Source organism: Ambystoma mexicanum, chromosome 10, assembly GCF_040938575.1.
Source record: "Ambystoma mexicanum isolate Mex_15411 chromosome 10, UKY_AmexF1_1, whole genome shotgun sequence".
Lineage (NCBI taxonomy): Eukaryota > Metazoa > Chordata > Amphibia > Caudata > Ambystomatidae > Ambystoma > Ambystoma mexicanum.
The window spans coordinates 1,629,729,229-1,629,747,514 of NC_090932.1; the positions used below are offsets into that span (position 1 = coordinate 1,629,729,229).

The 18,286-nt window shown below is 47.9% G+C and overlaps 1 protein-coding gene across 2 annotated transcripts in view; it reads right to left on the minus strand.

The window, feature by feature from the left end:
- TANGO2 (transport and golgi organization 2 homolog) overlaps positions 1-18,286 on the minus strand; it is a 1,266,594-nt gene that overhangs the window by 1,117,108 nt on the left and 131,200 nt on the right. The window contains exon 1 of one of the 2 annotated variants that reach the window (XM_069620037.1): positions 3,421-3,540. The exons of the other annotated variant lie outside the window; for it this stretch is intronic. The gene's annotated coding sequence lies outside the window, so the exon portion shown is untranslated. Of the gene's footprint in view, positions 1-3,420; positions 3,541-18,286 lie in introns of those variants that run through there. 2 annotated transcript variants of the gene reach the window in all.

Genomic DNA, 18,286 nt, shown 5'->3' on the forward strand with positions numbered 1-18,286 from the left:
GGGGGTTCTTGAAAATCTACACTCAAAAGCTCAAAGAAAGACATACGTCGTCCTGATAGTGGCAGCAATGCTTGTGGTGGCACCCAAATGGAAACAAAAAGCTGCCACCCCACCCCCCCCCCCCGAGAACACAAATCGGTTAGTAAAATCTGGAACTTTGTGGGTGACCTATTCGATTCAAGGGGATCACCAAAGGTTTCTCTCGGACCGGGACATTGCCCTGCATCACCTGCAGTTGTGGACTGGCGTGCAATGAGGACGCCTTCGCTGGAAGCTGGGAAGAGATATCGCTGACGGTTCTAGGGGAGGTGAGGACTAGGGAGTGGGCGGGTTTCTTAAATGGTGCATGGGCCCGTACACCGGTTGGTGAGAGAGCTGGCAGAAACTTGGGACAGGGAGCCATCTACAGAGTTTATGGACTGGGGGTGGGGGAACAGGACTGGGTGCATTGTTGGTTACCTGTGTTGGGATCGAGGGGGGGTAGATGGTCGGGCGAGAAGGGACGGGAAGGGGGGTTACATGTGTTCTTACTTTTGAAAATGCCAGTAAAAACATTAAAAAAAAGAAAAACGTCCTTGTTACTCGCCAGCCAAAATCAGCTCCCTGGCCCAGCACAAACACACGCACATTCTTTGACTCACTTATTTACACACATCATTCATTCACTCATTGCATGAGAGGATCAGAAGTGACCTTCCCATACATTTTATATCCCCCCTGCACCAGTTCCAAATAGGAACAGTGAAATGTTTTTTTCCTGTGCTTTGAAAAGTGCAGCTCTTTTGAAAATCAGGATTTACTTGAAAATGCCCAGAACCCACTTTCCACCCTCTGCCTTCCGCAGTTGTGCATTTGGTGGGAAAAGAGCACCTCAATGTGTCCAACGTGATGCACACATTTAAAGGTACTTTGAACACGGTTCACCACCTTTTTGGCACAAGTGAATAGCATCCCATCAGTTGCATCAAACACGTTTTGAAAATCGTGGCACAATGTTGTATCCCTATTGATCACTTCTTTACGCTGTACGTTCATTTCAGAGTGTGCGGCTCGAGGTGTCAGAAGGGAATTAGGAATGGGACACACGGGAAGGAAAGGATGCATGGGGCTTTTACGGTTTCTGCAGTCATTGAGCAAGCATAGTCTTAAATACCATTAGCTCCCGAGCAGCTACTATGACTGGAATAGTTCGCCCCATAGTATGTACTGTACATGTCATCATTCTCGCAGAGCAGGTATTGCGTCTGTGGTTATAAGCCCTACGGCAGGTATTCTGTCATATGTAACAGATTAGCAGTTACTGTCTCAAACGTCATTAGTTCCAGGGCAGATACTGCGTCTGGAATCAGTATCCCAGACCTGGTACTGTGTCTGTAATTATTTACCCCAGGGCAGGTATTGCCAGATATAGCTGATGAGCAGGTACGTACTGTATCAAAGTCATTGGCTCCAGAGCAGGTATTGTGGCTGCACTGATTCGCTCCAACCACAGGATGTGAAGGGCCTTTGCCATTAGAGCTAGAGAAGGTAGTGTCTTCTGCTATTCATCGGGGTGTTTCTGTGTCTGCAGCCATTAGACCTAGAACAGACACTGTGCTTGCAGTCATTATTTACAGAAGGGTCATTAGATCCAGAGAAAGTACAGGATCTGCAGCCACTAGTCCTGGGGAATCATTACTTTCAGAGCAGGCGCTGGAACTGGAGACAGTACATGTCTGCAATCATTAGCCACAGTGGTGTACTGAGCAGGGGGAAGAGGGGGCAAACAGCCCCTCCACCCACCCTCACCGCGGGCTCTTTTGAGAGCCTGACTGGGACTTTTGTCAGTGGGACACCTTTCCCGTTCAGCACCTCAATGAGGGTGCCCAACGGGACAGGTGTCCCACTGGGAGAATAATGTGTGCTGACCAATTCCTGCTCAGCACGCTCATTGTCCTGGCAGCAGGACACTTTACACTTTCCAAACGGGAGAGGCGTCCTGCTACCAGGACAATGTCCCAAGGAGGTCCTAGAAGCAGCAGAGGGGCTCTCACGTTACTCTGTGTCAACAGGGCATTTCAATGTGAGCCATTAGGCACTGATTGGAGGGAGGGGGTCTATTAGCAGGGACTTTTGTCCCTTTAGAAATGTGCATGGGAGAGAGTGATCAGCAGTGAGAAGGACAATTTGCATAATGACGCAGGCTTTATGAAATAATCACTATGGTTTTACACCAGGGGGATTTGTTAGGCTCACGTTAACCTGCCTGATGCTATTGTGACTTTGCATGCAAGATGGGGGGTAGAGGGAACACAACTAAAGCCATACTCGAATTGCTCAACATATTTCTGTAGATAATATAAAGCTAATTATGAAAGGACAGTTTATTATGTAATGTACTTTGCTTCGAGGGCATTGCTACAAATAAAGTATTTATTTAAGCACAATATCTATATCATCCTGTGAAGATGTGCTCAGTTGTTTACATTTTCCACATCGCGGTTTCACCATTTAACTACAGTGTGTGATCCTGGGCGGATAATTTAATCACACTGTGTCTTATCTGCAGTTCTGTAAGTGATTCACTTCAGAGCGTATATCATGTTATTTAAAAAAAAAAAAGCCTGACTATAGAGTTGCTCCATATATAACAATAGTGCAAATTAGGTGTTTTGCGCCACAAACTTATTTGCCACTTGGCTTACTTATTCCAACGTACTCTAAAGTCACTTCCATGGTGCCTCCAAGTGTCAAAGACTGATACAATGTACTTTTCTGTGAAGTCACTTCTGTTGGTGCAACCCAAATGCAAATTAGGGTGTGTGTGTGTATTTTGCCCCAGATCGCCTGGGCAGAGCTCTAATAGATGTCAAGAGTCCCCTGCATCTGTAATGGTTTTCAGTTTTATCTATTGTTAAAATGCCATCTGCTACTAATGTTACCAAAAAAGTAGATTTGGCAGGCGTGGACGCTTTGTGGGCGTGAATGAGACCATGTGGAATTGTGTGCACTGCATTTGAGGGGAAAGTATCAGGAACTCTTTTCGTGGCTCGCACCCCTCACCCCACTCCGCCCCCCAGAAGGGTTAGCAGGATATGTGTAGTAGTTGCAGTTACTGCGTCTAAGAGCATCCCAGACCCGTAAATGGGCTTCAGAGCAGCCCCTGTGCCCTGTGTCTACAATAGCAACCGCAGCAGGCTGCCCTGTGCAATTTCAAAACCAGATGTCTAGAAAGTCAGGCACTTGCATTTCGTAATGTCAACATGTGATGAGTGCAATGCAAGGAATGGCAGCTTCAGCTGCAGCCTCTCACTCCCCAGAGGTTGCACAAGGGCCCCTCTGAGCAATATAACAGCAGAGGGGCCAGACTGCTCCGAGCTAATGGCTGCTAAAAGAAATGCCTCTAAAATGCACCAGAACAGCTGCACCGCAAGCACTCACCTGACACTGACAGCTGCAAAGGAGCCTTTGCTAAAGGGAGGCCTTATGCTGCTTTCATTACCAAAGGAAACACACATTTAAAGTCCCTATGAGACCGCACAGCGTTGTGTGTGCGTTTAAAAGTTTGCCGACCTTTTTCGAAATGCCTTTAAGGCGTCATGACATATTTCCGTTTTCTGAAATGCCTGTAAATCGTCATGACGTTTCATGTAGGGCGTCTACGTGCCTAGGAAGAGGAAGGTGGACTTTGTGCCGGGCATCGGGCAGGTGTAATGTCGGGCACGGGACAGGTATAGGTATAGGTATAATGCCTGGCACGCGACAGGTATAGGTATAATGCCTGCCACGCGACAGGTATAGGTATAATGCCTGCCACGCGACAGGTATACGTCGTTGCCAGTGGCTTTGTTTTTCCTATTTTGATTGTGTTTCAGCAAGCGGGGCTCTGTGTGTGTTCTTGGCTGGTAAGTATCATCCCATCTAAGGCCTCCAAACAGAAGTGATGTATGCCCGGGCAGTGCAGCCGAGGGAATTCCAGGGCAGATGCTTTTTGCAAATTCTGCTGCCAGCGAGTCGGATTTAAGCGCACCTGCTTCACAGGCTTGCATCACAGGCTTTCTACAGAACTGTACAGAGCATGCGCCATCTTCACCCTTAACTGCGCAACACGGCTTTGTTTGTTTATTTATTTATTTCTAATGCGCACCAAACCCGAGAGTAGCAGGGCAATGCGCACCAAACCCAAAGTAGCAGGGCAATGCGCACCAAACCCAAAGTAGCAGGGCAATGCGCACCAAACCCGAGAGTAGCAGGGCAATGCGCACCAAACCCGAAGTAGCAGAGCAATGCGCACCAAACCCGAGAGTAGCAGAGCAATGCGCACCAAACCCGAAGTAGCAGGGCAATGCGCACCAAACCCGAAGTAGCAGGGCAATGCGCACCAAACCCGAAGTAGCAGGCCGCAGCAGTAAAATGGTGCAAAGCTTCCATAGTTAGAAATAATTCAAATATGACACAATTTCACTGTTTGAACAGCAATTAACTCACCCAGTTGGAAATTAAGCCCCATGGTGATCCCATTTTTACCACATGCTGCCACTGGAGTGGGGGAACGAATGAAGCGGCACCCCGGGCTCTAGATGAAGAACAGCGGGGAAAGAGCGCTACAGCATGAAGTTCCCCGAACACTCGCTGAACCTCTTCTCCCTCCCACGGGAAGGTGGTCCGGACTGTTCTTTCTCCCCAGACAGGAAATTCAAACTGGTCCGGAAAGTACTGGTAGGAGCGATTGTATGCTGGGTCCAGCACGTACTGCTTTCCCCAAGGTGGGAGTATTGAATGTTCCTTCGTTCCCCTAGGTGGGAGTATTGAATGTTCCTTTCGTGCATGCCAGGGTGGCCGGCAGACCTTTGATGGTGCTGGAGAGGCCAGCAGGTCTGGAGCCCGTTGGGGGCCTTCGGTGAGGTCCCTCGCTGTGACCACCGTTCGTGCCCTTCTTCCAGGCTGGGGTTTGGGAAGGCTGCACCCCTCGTTGTGGCCACCACTCTAGCCACACTCCAGTGTTGAGTTCTATCTGCGGGTCACGGGGCTACAGGAGCAAACTTTACCATGCACTGGGGAGACCAGTGGCGCAACAGTGGCAGGCCGCAGGGCTCCACGATGCAGGGACCTATTGGTCACTGAGCGGGATCGGTGGAGGGCTGGATCCCATCCTTGTTGCCAGATGTTGTGGGGGACAGGGGTGCCGAGCCCCTGTGGTTAGAAGGGCCTTGTGGGAGAGGCCCACTGCATGGTTCACAATGCTGGAGCCTGCCGCAATAAGACATGGATACCTGCACTTGCAGTGGCAACTAACTGCCAAGCTGGAAGCTGCTTGGTCCTTTATTACATTGATGACACGCTGCCCATGGGAGCCCTGGATCGGCTTCAGGCTTAATAGTTTGTTTTTCCTTTTTTGATTGCAGCAACAGCGGATCTTTGTGTCTTCTTGGCTGGTAAGTAGTATCCCCATCTCTGGCTCCCTCCCCCGCCCCCAAACAGTAGTGATTGATGGCCGGGCAGCGCACGCAGAGTGAATTTCAGGGCAGATGTTTTTTGCAAATTCGGCTGCCAGCAAGTCAGATTTATTGTCTGCTTAAGAATACTTGCATTTTCCACCTCCAAATGACACTGGCTTTTTGCTGTATTCACGGGCTTGCATCACATGCTGTCTAAAAAACTGTACTGTGTATGTGCCATTTTCACCCTTATCTGCGCAACACGACTTTCACTGTTTGAACAGCAGTGAACTGCCCACTTGGAAATTAAACCCCATGGTGATCCTATTTTTACCACATGCTGCCACTGCAGTGGTGTATGTATGCGGCGGCAGCCCCGGGCTCTGGATGAAAAGCAGCGGGGGTGGGAGCTTTACGGCATGAAGTTCCCTTGCCATGATTTCTGTAGCTTTACTGCCTTTACGAGGTGAGGGGTTCTGATTTTAACATTGCAGGGAGATGTATGTGCCTAACTTTATCGCTCGGTGCATTGAGCTGTACCGGCCAGACTCTGTACCACAAAATGCTTTTTTTTTAAATTCCCCATCCCACCACATTTCTTCTGCTGATTGTCTGTAGAGGACAGAGTTCCTACTTTTCCGTATTGTCACTGACTAGATGCCTGCATGTTCATGTATACATTTCACCTTAACACTGGCCATACTGTAGAGCAGAGGTCTGCATTATGTGGGGCAAGCCAGGGGGACGGCCATCAGGGCCGCCTTAGGCAGGGCGGGCCGGGCGACCGCCTGGGGCGACATGCTCCGCCAGGACATCATTAGCCACCACCACACTAGCTCGCGGGAGTCTTTCAAGGGCTCCCCCGAGCTGGCGTAGTGGTAGAAGGCGCGATAGACACCCTTTTGTAATTCAATGCAGTGGCGGGGCACATTTAATAACAATAGGATGCTGATGCTTGCACCAGCACCCTATTGAGATGAATACCTCCCCACTCCCGACACAGGAGCGAGGCGGTTTTCATTGGAATAGAGCGCATGAGTGCCCTATTCCAGTGATTAACTGCCAGGTGCCGGATCGGGGAGAGATGGAAAAAAAAAAGTGCTGCGCCTGCCCCCTCACTCCCCCTGTTGACAAGGGGCAAGCGGCGGGGGGGTCGCCAATTCGCCCGGGGTGCTGATGCCACTAAGGTCGGCCCTGATGGCCACATGCACGGGGGGTGCCCATTCCGGGACGACAAAAGGGGAAAAAACATATATAATTCTTTTTTTTTTTTGCTGCACTTAACTTTGCATGTCGAACCACACACCTTCCCCCCCCCCACCTCCCCATGCACATGCTCAGTCTGTGTGATGTGATGGGGGGTGAGGCCCAAAACGGGAAATAAACGCAGCCTGGGTGCCCCTCTGCCTCGTCACCCCTCTGGTCCATGGCCTGGCTCTGGCTGGGTCCGAGATCCGGCTTCAGATGTTTGGTCGCATCTCGGGGTCCATCCTGCCTCAGCCCTGGCCAGGCTTTACCAAGCCCCCAGCCATCACTTATTTCCTGGCTTTGTTTGCTCATCCTGTTTGTTTTCTTTTGTCCTGAAGGGGACACTGTGGGAATCAGTGGGCCATGAACATCACTGGGGTGGGGGCAGGGGGACATCACCTTTGAAAGCAGGCATTCTACATGCTGGGTACCTAATTGTTGTTCAAATGGTCATTTTTCACGTTCATAGGAAAAGTCTTGTCCAAACTCAAAAATGCTGCTGAAACTTGCATTCACCAGTTTTATTTTTTTTGTAATGTTTATTTTTTTCAGCGCGCCACAGTAATATCACATCATTTACCATGAATGCAAAAATATCCGCATTCAAGAAGAAGCTGGAGCTTTGGTGGCTGAGGGTTGATGTTGGCATTACCGATGCGTTTCTGCTATTAGCAGATGCTCTTGAGGAGAGTATGATCTTTCATGTGTTGCTGAACTAATTGGAAACTATCTCGGAACCAGTCTTGAAAAGTACTTTTCCAGTGGACAATTGTAACGTCAATAACTAGGTGGTGCAGCTATTCCTAGCAGATGTAAGGGCCCACCTCCTATTTGATCTCCAGGAGGAACTAATGGAGCTTCAGAGTGACTGCCCAGAGATCTCCAGGAGGAACTAATGGAGCTTCAGAGTGACCGCCCAGAGAGACAATTCAAAACATTTTCTTTGGTTGGATTTTGGCAAAATGTGTCTGCATAGTTTCCAACTTTATCTAAATGTGCTGTCAATGTACTGTTACCTTTCAGCACCTCATACCTTTTATTGGATTCTCAGCACTTGAAGTCCTAAAGACTAAATATCGGTCAAAGCTGGAGGTGAAAGAAAAGCTGCGGTTGGCTATTATAAAAATTGAACCGAATAGTGACTGCCTGGCTGCTGAAAGACAGGCTGACCCTTCACACTTTTTCTCCAATATGCCACTGTGCAATTTGCAAGTGACAGCATTGATAGTAATCTCAAAGTTGTATTTATTTTTGCATTTATTACAGCGCACAATACCCTAGGGTTTAGGCGCTAGTTACATGGAAGGAGGGGGAATGCATTGGGAATAGTGACGAGTCTTAGGAGCAGCAAAGTTAGTTCAAGAACCAGGTCTCTGCGGAAGGTCCCGTAGGCTTGTTTTTTTCTGAGTGCAGGGGGGAGATTGTTCCAGAGTTTGGCAGCCATGACTGGGATATTCTTACCCCCCTCCCTCCCCACCGAGAGGCGATTGAAATTGGGGATCTTCAGGAAGGGAGAGTTTGCAGATCTGAGAGGTCGGGCTGGGGAGTATTTCTCCACGCACCATGACGGGTAAGTCGGATCTGAATTGGAGAGACATTGATGGACAAAGGACAGTGTTTTGAACTTGATCCTTTCTTGGATGGGCAGCCAGTATGCAGCTTTCTAAATGTCGTAGATTTGGAGAGACCAATGGCCGCTTGGAGAGCATTGTTCTTAATCGTTTGAAATTTGTTCAGGTTGCGCTTGGAAGTGCTGCTAAATATGGCATTGCGGTAGTCAAGCTTGGCTCCTATGATGGCTCTTGCAAATGGAAAGGCGGTTGGAAGTGGAGAAGAAGGGCCTGCAGGGATGTAGCAATTTGGCTGTCTAGGCTGCTGACAAGGTATTCCAGTTCACTTGTCGCAAAGGTTCAAGGTTGGAGTCCAGATAAAGGCGAAGGGTTTTGGCTGCAGCGGAGGTGGGGGTTCAGTTTCCGTTGATGGTGAACTCTTTGTAGGCTGGGTCAATGTTGTATAGTCTAGAGTGGGATCCGACGATGAGGACTTCAGTTTTATTGTCATTGAGGCACAGTTTGTGAGAAGCCATCCAGTTTTGTATGACTTCATACACTGAATTAAAGGTGGCTGAGTCCTGAGTGTGAGAGCTGGAAAGTGGGATAAGAAGCTGCGTGTCGTCAGCGTAGTTCGTGTAGGATATGCAGAGTAGGTCAAAGTGGTCGAAGAGAGGTTTCGTATAAATGTATAGGGTGGGGGAGAGGCAGGAGCCTTGGGAACTCAGCAGTTGACAGGAGTAGGTGTGGTGGAAAAGTCATTGATGAAGACTTGTGACGGTCTGTCAGCTAGGAATGATCTAATTCAAATGGAGGCCGATGGAGAGAAATTGGCTGTCGAGGCAAGTTGTGAGCACAGAGTTTGGTGTTCTACCAGATCGAATGCTGCGAGAGGTCCAGCATCATCAGGAGGCCAATGTTTGCCAGTGTCCTTGATGGAATTTTCAGGTCAAGTAGAGCGGTTTCGGTTCCGTCCTTAGTGTGGAAACCTGATTGGCGAGTGCCCAAGGTATTCTCCTAGAGATACTGTTAAACCTGAATGTGAGCTGCATGATTCAGGATCTTCAGCATGTAAGGTACTGTCGTAATGGGGCAATAGTTTGTGGGTATTATGGGGTTGAGGGAGAGTTTCTGGAGTAGAAGTAGGATCCAGGCTTCCTTTAGTCGGGTTAGCACTGAATTGGTGGAGAAGGAAGCCTTGTTGATGGGATTAAGTGTCTCAGCATAGTCTTTGATGATTGTAGCTGGCCAAGTGTCAACTTGGCAATGCAAAGGTTTGCAATGCAAAGGTTTGAGACTCTCAATGATCTTGGTGACGTACGGGGCTAAGACAGGGTGTAAATTGAACGGGGTGCAGGTGTGGGTTGGTAAAGGACTGGGTGCTGTAGGTGGTTTGGCTAGCATGGCAAGTTGTTTGGAAAGGTTTCTATTTTTGAGGGAGTTAGTTTTTGTTGCACCAAGCACTATCCGGTCTGGTTGGGGGGGGGGGGGGTGGTGTCTGTAGCTCCTGGAGGATTGAGAAAAGTTCCTGGGAGTTGGATTTGGCATTACTGGAATTGTAGCTGCTGGCTTTAACGGCATGGATGCCCCTTCTGTAGTCTCTGGCTAGGGAGGAGAAGAGGGCTTTGGATGTAGGGGAGTTTAAACTAGCTAAAAGTCACGCTTTTTGGCATGGGCTTCAAGAAGCTCAGGTGTGAACCCCAGGGTTTTTTGTTTGTTTTTTTCTCTTTTTTTCTGTTTGGCTTTCTGAAGTTTGAGTGGGGCGAGTGTCGACTACATGCTCAATGGGCTGCCTGTAGTGGTCCCCCCATGCTGCTGGATCTGTCATTGAGGATGGGTTGCGTGGCTAGTAGCGGGGAGTGGTTAGTGGTGTTGAGGTTTTTTGTACACCGTCCATACCTTCAGGTTTAGCAGGATGAGCTGCTCTGGGGCATTCTGAAGGGGGGACTTTGGAAGCAATGGTGTGGGGGAGGTGACGGGGATGTTGCAATTGAGGTTGCTAATCTAGTCAAGGGTGTGGCCTAGGTTGTGGGCGGGCTTGAGGAAACGTTGTGTGCATCCAACTTGGTTAAGTGCAGTGACTATACTAGTGGCGATTGAGTCTGCTGGATTGTAGGTTAAGGTGCCCAAGGATTACACATTTTGAGTTGGGCTTGATGGAGGAGAAGATGCTTTGCAGTAAATTATCCGTGAAGGCAGGGCTGGGGCCAGGAGGTTGGTAGATAAGGAGGATGGTGATGGAAGTCAGTAGGTGACATGGGAGAGCTTGGCGAGTAGGGATTTGTAGTTTGGGATGACGTTGGTGTGAGGCTCTGATGGTAAGGGTTTTTTGGAAGATGAGGATGACAACCCCTCCTGTTTTAGAGGATCTGTCACATCTTAGGATGGCATAGCCCGGAGGGATGGCGTTCGAGCCAGGTTTCTGTAATGGCAAGCAAGTCGTGGTTGTTGGTTATGTCAAGGATTTCAGCTGCCGGCACTGATCTTGCATTGATTAGCGCACAGTTGTTAGACTTAAGGATTGGGCAGGCATGCACGTGAGCTTAGGTCGTAATGGCTGGAGAGCTTGGGGAGGAAAACATGGGATGAACACAGTGAGCCGTGTGCTTAGCCCGAGGAACCTATTCCTCGTAAGGATCAGAGGGGGCGCAACGATGGCAGAGGCGTAGGCGTTTAGCTGATGGGGGGAATAGGCAGGAATGACCTGGTGTGCGTTTGGGGAGCGCTGAGGTGCAGGAATGGCAGAGGCACCAAGGTGCTTACCTGCTGTCCAAGTGTAGCAGGAGTCCCTGGAGGCTGGCTGGACTTGCATGGAGGGTGATGTGAGGGGGGAGGGGTTTGAGTAGCGCACTATAGCCGGTCTCGGATTAGCCTGATGTTACTGCAAGACCACAGTGATGGGTGTCGGCTGAAAATGCGATTCGAGATACGCAGCGGTCGAGCTCAGCGGTGCCATTGTGCACCACCTAACGCCTGCGGTGCTCAACACCACGCCCTTGGAATGCGCTGGCTTTGCCGCATGGGGTTCGGCACACAGGTTTTAAAAGAAGCAGAGTCGGACATTGACGTGTAGCACGTATTGGACGTGGATCAAGCAGCGGACCTGCAGTGATCAAACTTGCACCCTTGGCCTGCGCAGGTTTTGCAGCAGAGGGTTCGGCACGCATATTTTAAAAGAAGCGGAGTCAGACAAATTGTTAACATCGGTTGCATGTCAATCGTTACTGTAGGACAGCAATATTGGCTGTTTTCTTTTGTGGGAAATAAATATCCAACACTACTTGTCAAGTCCTCTGTATTGTAGCAAAAAATTCTGAATGCTGTGTTTACAAATATTTATCCTCCAATTTGAGTTATTGCAATCAGTGATTTTGAAAGAATTTGGTGTTCGGCACCCACACCTTCATTTGGGGCACCATTCTACACCAGCGTGTGATAACCGTTTGTACACAAATAACATTTTGGAGTCCATGTGTATCATGGGACCCAAACCAGGTATATTTTTCTTGGGTAGAAGCGGGGGACCCTCGGGGGCAAAAACGTTGAAGACCACTACTGAAGAGTGACTATCGTGTTTTAAAAAAGAATTGCTATCTTGCTGGCACTGTTATGTCAACATTTGTTTTGATTGCTAGTTTGGAAGAGCACTTGGACCATCCCCAGTTCCTAGAGGACGATACACACATGGGCTTGAACGGTGGAAGCTTAATGTACTAAACAAACCACAGTGGAAAAAAATCCCTGGTTGCTTTTTAACTTTAAGTGGTCAATTATCCACGCGGTTACGGTGCATATACAACTCTTACACATGAACAAGAATACCAAAGCGGGTGGTAGCAGTTTCAAATACTTAGCCCCCAAAACATTGGAACTCCCTTCCCAAGAACATCAAAGAAGAGGGATCCTTCTCAGGCTTGAAAAAAATCACTCAAACATGGCTGTTCAACTAATATGACGGGCAATAGTCTGGAGGGTTAATTTGTAACTATGCTGCTTGCCATATTGCTAGATTGGCTGCCTAAAAAAAAATTGTCGACCCTACTTGTAATAATGTAGACATTACTGTATTATTATGTACTCTCATCCTGTAACCTCGCCGTGATACCCGAGGGTCTGGGCGTGTAACAAATGTAATAAATATAAATAAATAGGACTGCACCTTCAGTGGGTACGAGTGAATCATTCCAGTGTTTTACTATGACAAAGCGTTACACAGGCCCAGCGATACTCAAGATTTGACTGTTGTCTGCTTAAGAACATTGCAGTGTTGCATAGCCCTTGTGAGACTGTCTATCGTAACTAAAGGGCATGGTGGCGCTATGCTTGTAATTTTCAATAAATTGCCCAGGCAGCTGCATGCCAGTGCACAGAAGTCTGCTGGCATAGATTTCCTTTGAGTGAAGATTGTTGATTGTGTGGCACGTGGGAAGCGTGTGAGACGTTCGCAGCATCTTTAATATTGCTTTATTCTGAAGCCGGGTGCCAAGGGGCACAGTTATGTTTGGCTGGCATGAAGGCTGGCCACATTTTGAAGTGTGTGGCAGACTGAGCTGCTATGTGCTACAGCACGTGCTGCATACACCGACGGGTGTAGTCTCGGGCAGGGGATGGTTGAAATGCCCTGATTAATGTGCTCTTTGATTCCTGCCTTCTTGCTTCTGGTGGCACAGGATGCTTTTGACTCGGAAGAACAATCTCAATTCTTTTGCTTTTACTTTATAAAAGCTCCAAATTAGATTTGCTGCCGTTTTTCTGCACAAAGAGAATGGTTGCAGATATTTGCAATCCAAGCTCTCATTCAGAAGGGAGAAAAGACTTCTCTAACCAACAGTGGACAGATGCCTCCCGTTTATTTCTCTTACCATTGCTCTCTGCCTGATCATTGCTTTCACTTAAGTCATTAAACACCAGCCAACTAAGTAAAAACACAGAACGCCACTCTAAGTGGCATCCATTAATTGTCCAGCAACTGACAGAGATTTGCTTTAAAAAAGCGCCTCAAACACCCCCTCTCCAACCCCGCAATCGCCTCTCTCTCCCACTTTTCCACCCCATTCAAGCTGGAGGGAGGACAGTATATGCAGCAGTTTGAGATTTGTGTATTGTAAAAAGCGTATAGGACAGGTACTCTGTTCAGGTCAAAGCACCCCTAAAGTGGTTCTGTAAAGCTGCCCCGCCTCATAAAAAGCAAACTGTTTGGCATTCAAAGACTTTCATTTTGTATTGTAATTTCTTTTATTTTTTTATTTTACATTTGTAGAGAGCACTACAGCCCAAAGGCATCGAGGCGCTGTTACATGAGATTGTAGGTAAGCAGGATTCAAGTTACATTGGCGTTCTTTGGTTACAGATATAGTTGGTAGCAGAAATGATAATTACAACAGTGGCAAAACAATGAAAGCTTACTTCCAGTATTGGCAATAAAACATTTTAGGAAGATTTCAAGACGGAGGTGCTGAGCATCCGGCCACAGTACGGCGAGATGGGCGGTGGGAGCAAGTGCAGAATCTTAACAAGTCATACAAATAGCAATGTTTTAATCGCTTTGCGGAAGGCCAGGTTGGAGTCAATCATCCTAAGGTGCGTGGGTAAAGCGTTCCAATGTGAAGCGCCAGAGTGGGGAAGCTAGTGCCGCCTGCACGCACTCTCCTGGTTTTGTGCGTGGGAATCTTTTTGGTGTAGGCTGATCTCATAGGCCTGGACAAAGTTGGCTTCGGTATTCTCTGGGCCAGTGTTACACTTAGGGCTTCCACGCGGGCCTCCTTGCAGAATACGACTTCTTTACAAGCTCCTCTATGGACCAGATACAGGCTGCCATGGCGCCTGTACAAACTACGACAGACTCCGGGTCAGCTGACACGTCCTGTACGTGGAAGACTACGGCAAGACATGCCCCCTTACGACTATAAAACCACCGTCTTTCAAGGGGCTCATTGCTGCTAATTAGCATTACAAGCTACATGCGGTTACGTCTGTTACTTCTTCGTGTCTTCTCCACACGATTCCTCATCTGAATTCCTGGTTTTGACCCTTGCCTGACTACTGGATTGGCTTGTCTCCTCCTTTATTCCTGTCGTGCTCGTCTGGTTTTTTGACTCGGAACGTTACTGGATCCGGCTCCCTTCTGTCTCTTGCGGTACTTCATTCCAGGTTGCTGCACACAGAACCAAAGCAGAGGACTTTCTGTCAACTATCCGGAACTTTTCTACACCTACTCTGGATGCATGTGTGCTCTGGTACATACTTAATAGGCAAATCCCGTCTCTACTTTTTTCTCTCCACGACTTGTTTGGATATTTATCTCCTGTTGGATTCTGGGACATTGAGTGACTATCTTGTGAACTTGTCTTCAAGTGCATATAAACGCTCTTCTGAAACTGCACCAACCCGGCACTAGTGCGACCCTCGTGCCGTCCGGGGCTACTTCCCTATACTAACATTCCTGTTTGTTATTTTCTCCTTTCGTTGTCTTCTGTTTCCTGGATTCCTTTCCTCAAAATATCCTTATTCAGGTTAGTTGTTACCAATTCGATATATAAGTTGGGACTGATATTTTAAAAGGCTCTTTAGAACATTCCCACTCATTTTGTGTTATATTTCTTGTAGATCCACCCCAGGGAAGCTCCACTCCAATAGTTATCTAGGTAGTTTCCCATTAAATTCAACTGTTCTGATTACTTGCCTTAACTTCAACACTGTCTAATATCTTTGTATTCGTTTGCAGCATTGGTATTGGCGGTGTGTGTTCTCCCCGTTCTTTTATTCAATTGACACCTCTGTCTGTCCCAACTGAAACAGCAGAGAGGTACATTGTAGAAAAGGGCCCCTCTTTGAGGAAGCCTGAGTCTTGTACTCAGGGGAGCCGGGATGGAAGGCTGAATATCGATTCTTGTACCACCATCATCTCCAAGGTCACTCCTCCGCATCTTTGGCTTATTTTGGAGTGGTGAGTAACAGCCAGGTGGGGGTGGGGGGCAAGTAATGAAGGCATTTTTGCATGAGAGTGAGGGTTTTAAAGACCATTCTCTCTTTGATGGGCAACCAATAAACCTGTCTCCTTACATCAGAAATGTGGTCTTTCTTGGAGATTCCTGTGGCAGCCCTCAACGCATTGTTTTGGGTCAGCTGGAGTTTAGCAATGTGTTTGCTAGAGGTCCCTATGAGGAGGGCATTGCAGTAATCCAGTCTTGATCCGATAGTTGCCCTAGCAATGGTGAGGCAGTTCTGTCGAGATAAGAAGGGTCTTGCTGCATTGAGAAGTTTAGAGTAGGAAGCCGAAGAGGAGGCAATGGCATTGACCTGACTATTCATAGTTAGGTTGGAGTTCAAATAGATGCCCAGGGTCTTGACTGTTTTGGACACCACGATAGGTGTGTTATCAATGGTGAAGGAGGTGTATTGTTTTTCCAGGTTACCCAACGTGGATGGCGACCGAATTAACAGAACTTCAGTTTTCTGCCATCCAGGATTGGATCGTGGAGTGTTCCTGTCTGCAATACTTTTGAATATTAGGTTTTCACTGCTGGACATTATGAATCTATACCCGTGAGGCAGAGCTGTTGTATTGCTTTTACACCATTTATTTTAAAGAACATTGAGAGAGCTTGTTTACCCCAGTTGATTTTTCCATTGCCATTTCAGTTCACAGTAAGGCTAGTTGTGCCAGCCTTTGGGTGCAGGGGACAGTGTTCCAATTCCCTCCATGACTCGTGCTCTCCCCCATTGACCTTTAGTTTATGTTCAACACTTGGGGAAATCGCTCCATGATTTAAATACAAATGTAAGTTGCAGGGACTTGGATAACGTGTCCCATTCTCTATATAGGTTATTGAGGTTCCCACATTTTTTTTTTATTGCCCCTTTGTTTTTTCCAAACATTGCAACTCAGCAGTTAATTGAAGATAGTTTTCCTGTAAACTTTATATCTAATTTATTGAATGTTTGGCAGGGCTGGTTGTGATCACTATGTCGTTAATTTGAAAAGATCTTTCTTGATTACTGTTTAGGGTGATCTGGGGGGAATGCTTTTTATGTTGTTCTTTTTTGTCTGTAATTAGGGTACTAATTCATTCTTGTTTGATGTTGAGGAGCTATTGTCTTGCTTTTCCAGATTTTTTTAGCAGCCTTATGTAACAGAGGACTGGTGCAGTAGCGGGTGTTTTCTGACCTGAGTGCGAAAGGAGTGCTGTTAATTGCTTTGCTATTTTAAAGTGCAAGGTAACTTTATTCCCTTAAGGCAGTGGTGTTCAAACCTTTTTATGCTTAGTAAAAATATATTTCCCACCCCTCCCATGCCACAAATGCTTAGATTTTCTATTAAAAACAGTCACCACAATCAAGAGTCTCCCCAACGATACCCCCCCCCAACCTGGGGGCATCCTTCATGGCCCCGCTCAGGGGGCCATCCCCCCAGTTTGAAGACCATTGACTTACGGCACCCTAGCTGTTCAGCATACAGAGACCCCCTTTTCGTGGGTGGTGCTATTCCTGCCCTTCCTCTTTTTCTAGTTCCACGCAATAATTGTTCTTCTGATCAGTCTGATCGCTTTCAAACCATTGCCGCCAAGTAGGGGATAAACTCTCCTACTGGCTGCCCTTCTCTGGCTTTAACACTGTTGCTGCTCCAATGCTCCCACAATGTTCCACATGAATACCTCCCTGCCTTCCTCAGATAGGTGCACCCGAGCATCTGAGTCATAATTTGGCTTATCTCTGTGCATCAGTCCGTGGCGCATGGGAGGAACCATGTCTCTGCAAAAATGTACCCATGGCTTGGTTTACTTTTTTGCAGCATCTTTTCACTGCGTGTGAGCACTGCACTAGTTCAGCTGTAGTGTATAATTTATGGCATAGTAGCAATGCTTATGGGGAAGACTTCTGACCCCTCTGGCTCATATTAGCAAAGAACTGCCTGCTGAGGTGTAATATTTACTTTTTGTTCCCCCAGTAAAGATCACTTTATTCATGGGTTCTGTCCCTGCATACCCTCCTATTTCTGGTCCCTATAAATTCCTGTACATGTTGCTGTCCGCAAGCTGGGACTCTCTAAGGTTGATATTTACATTTTAGAGACTGAAACTGGCGTTTTGTCTTTTAATCCCTTCAGTGCCAAGGACGAGCTATCTCGTCCTTGACATTACCTCCGTAGTGCCAAGGACGAGATAGCTCGTCCTTTTTAGCACTCAAAACTGTAATCCAACCCCCGGGCTATGTTGGGGGTTGGGGGGGGTCCCCCCTCACTGCCAGGGGGCTGGATTACCTTCAGTTTCACATCGGCGTGCGTAATGCATGCCGGTGTGAAACTGAAAGTAAATTCTTTTGTGGAGGTGTCCTTAGAAAGGGGCGATTCTCCCCTTTCCAACGACACCCTGTTTGTAAGCATTGCTGCTCCCGGATCGGTGGACGGGGTGCTTGATCCAGGGGCAGCAATGGCCACTAGACACCAGGGATGTGTTAAAGAGGTGGGGGGCAGCTTACTAGGTAAGCACCCCCCGTGGCCCCAAAGCATGGGGCCACATGTATGGAAACCCCTGGGGCCGGATGGATGACCATCTGCCCCCAGGGGTGGGTGGGGAAAACAAATATCATGGCTAGTGTTGGGAGTGCCTGCCCTCCACCCCCATGACCACCAGGGAATTTTTTTTTTTTTTATGGAAAGTGGTTGTCCCCCACCCCACCCAAAATGGACTTGGGGTCATGTCATGCAGCCCTCCCTGATGGCAGTTATCTGCTCTTAGGAAGGGGCATGTAACCCCAGGGAGGGCTGCATGAGAACCCCCCCTTCTTATCTGCCCCAAGGGAGGGCTGAATGAGATGCCCTCCTCCTGCATTTGGTGTGAGGGGAGAGGGTCAACCCCAGTACATTAGAAAATTATCTGGCGTTGTAGGGTGCCCCTCAGCTCCCGCTAAAGGGCAGCCTGCCATTTTGAATTATTTTCTTAGTTTACTAAACTTGCCTTGGTGCAGAGGGGCACATTCTGGCCCCGGGGTGCCCAAATGGAAAAGGGTAACCAACTGCTAACCCCAAGCCTTTCGGCACAGCACATTTTGTTCATGTGAGCAACCTACAGG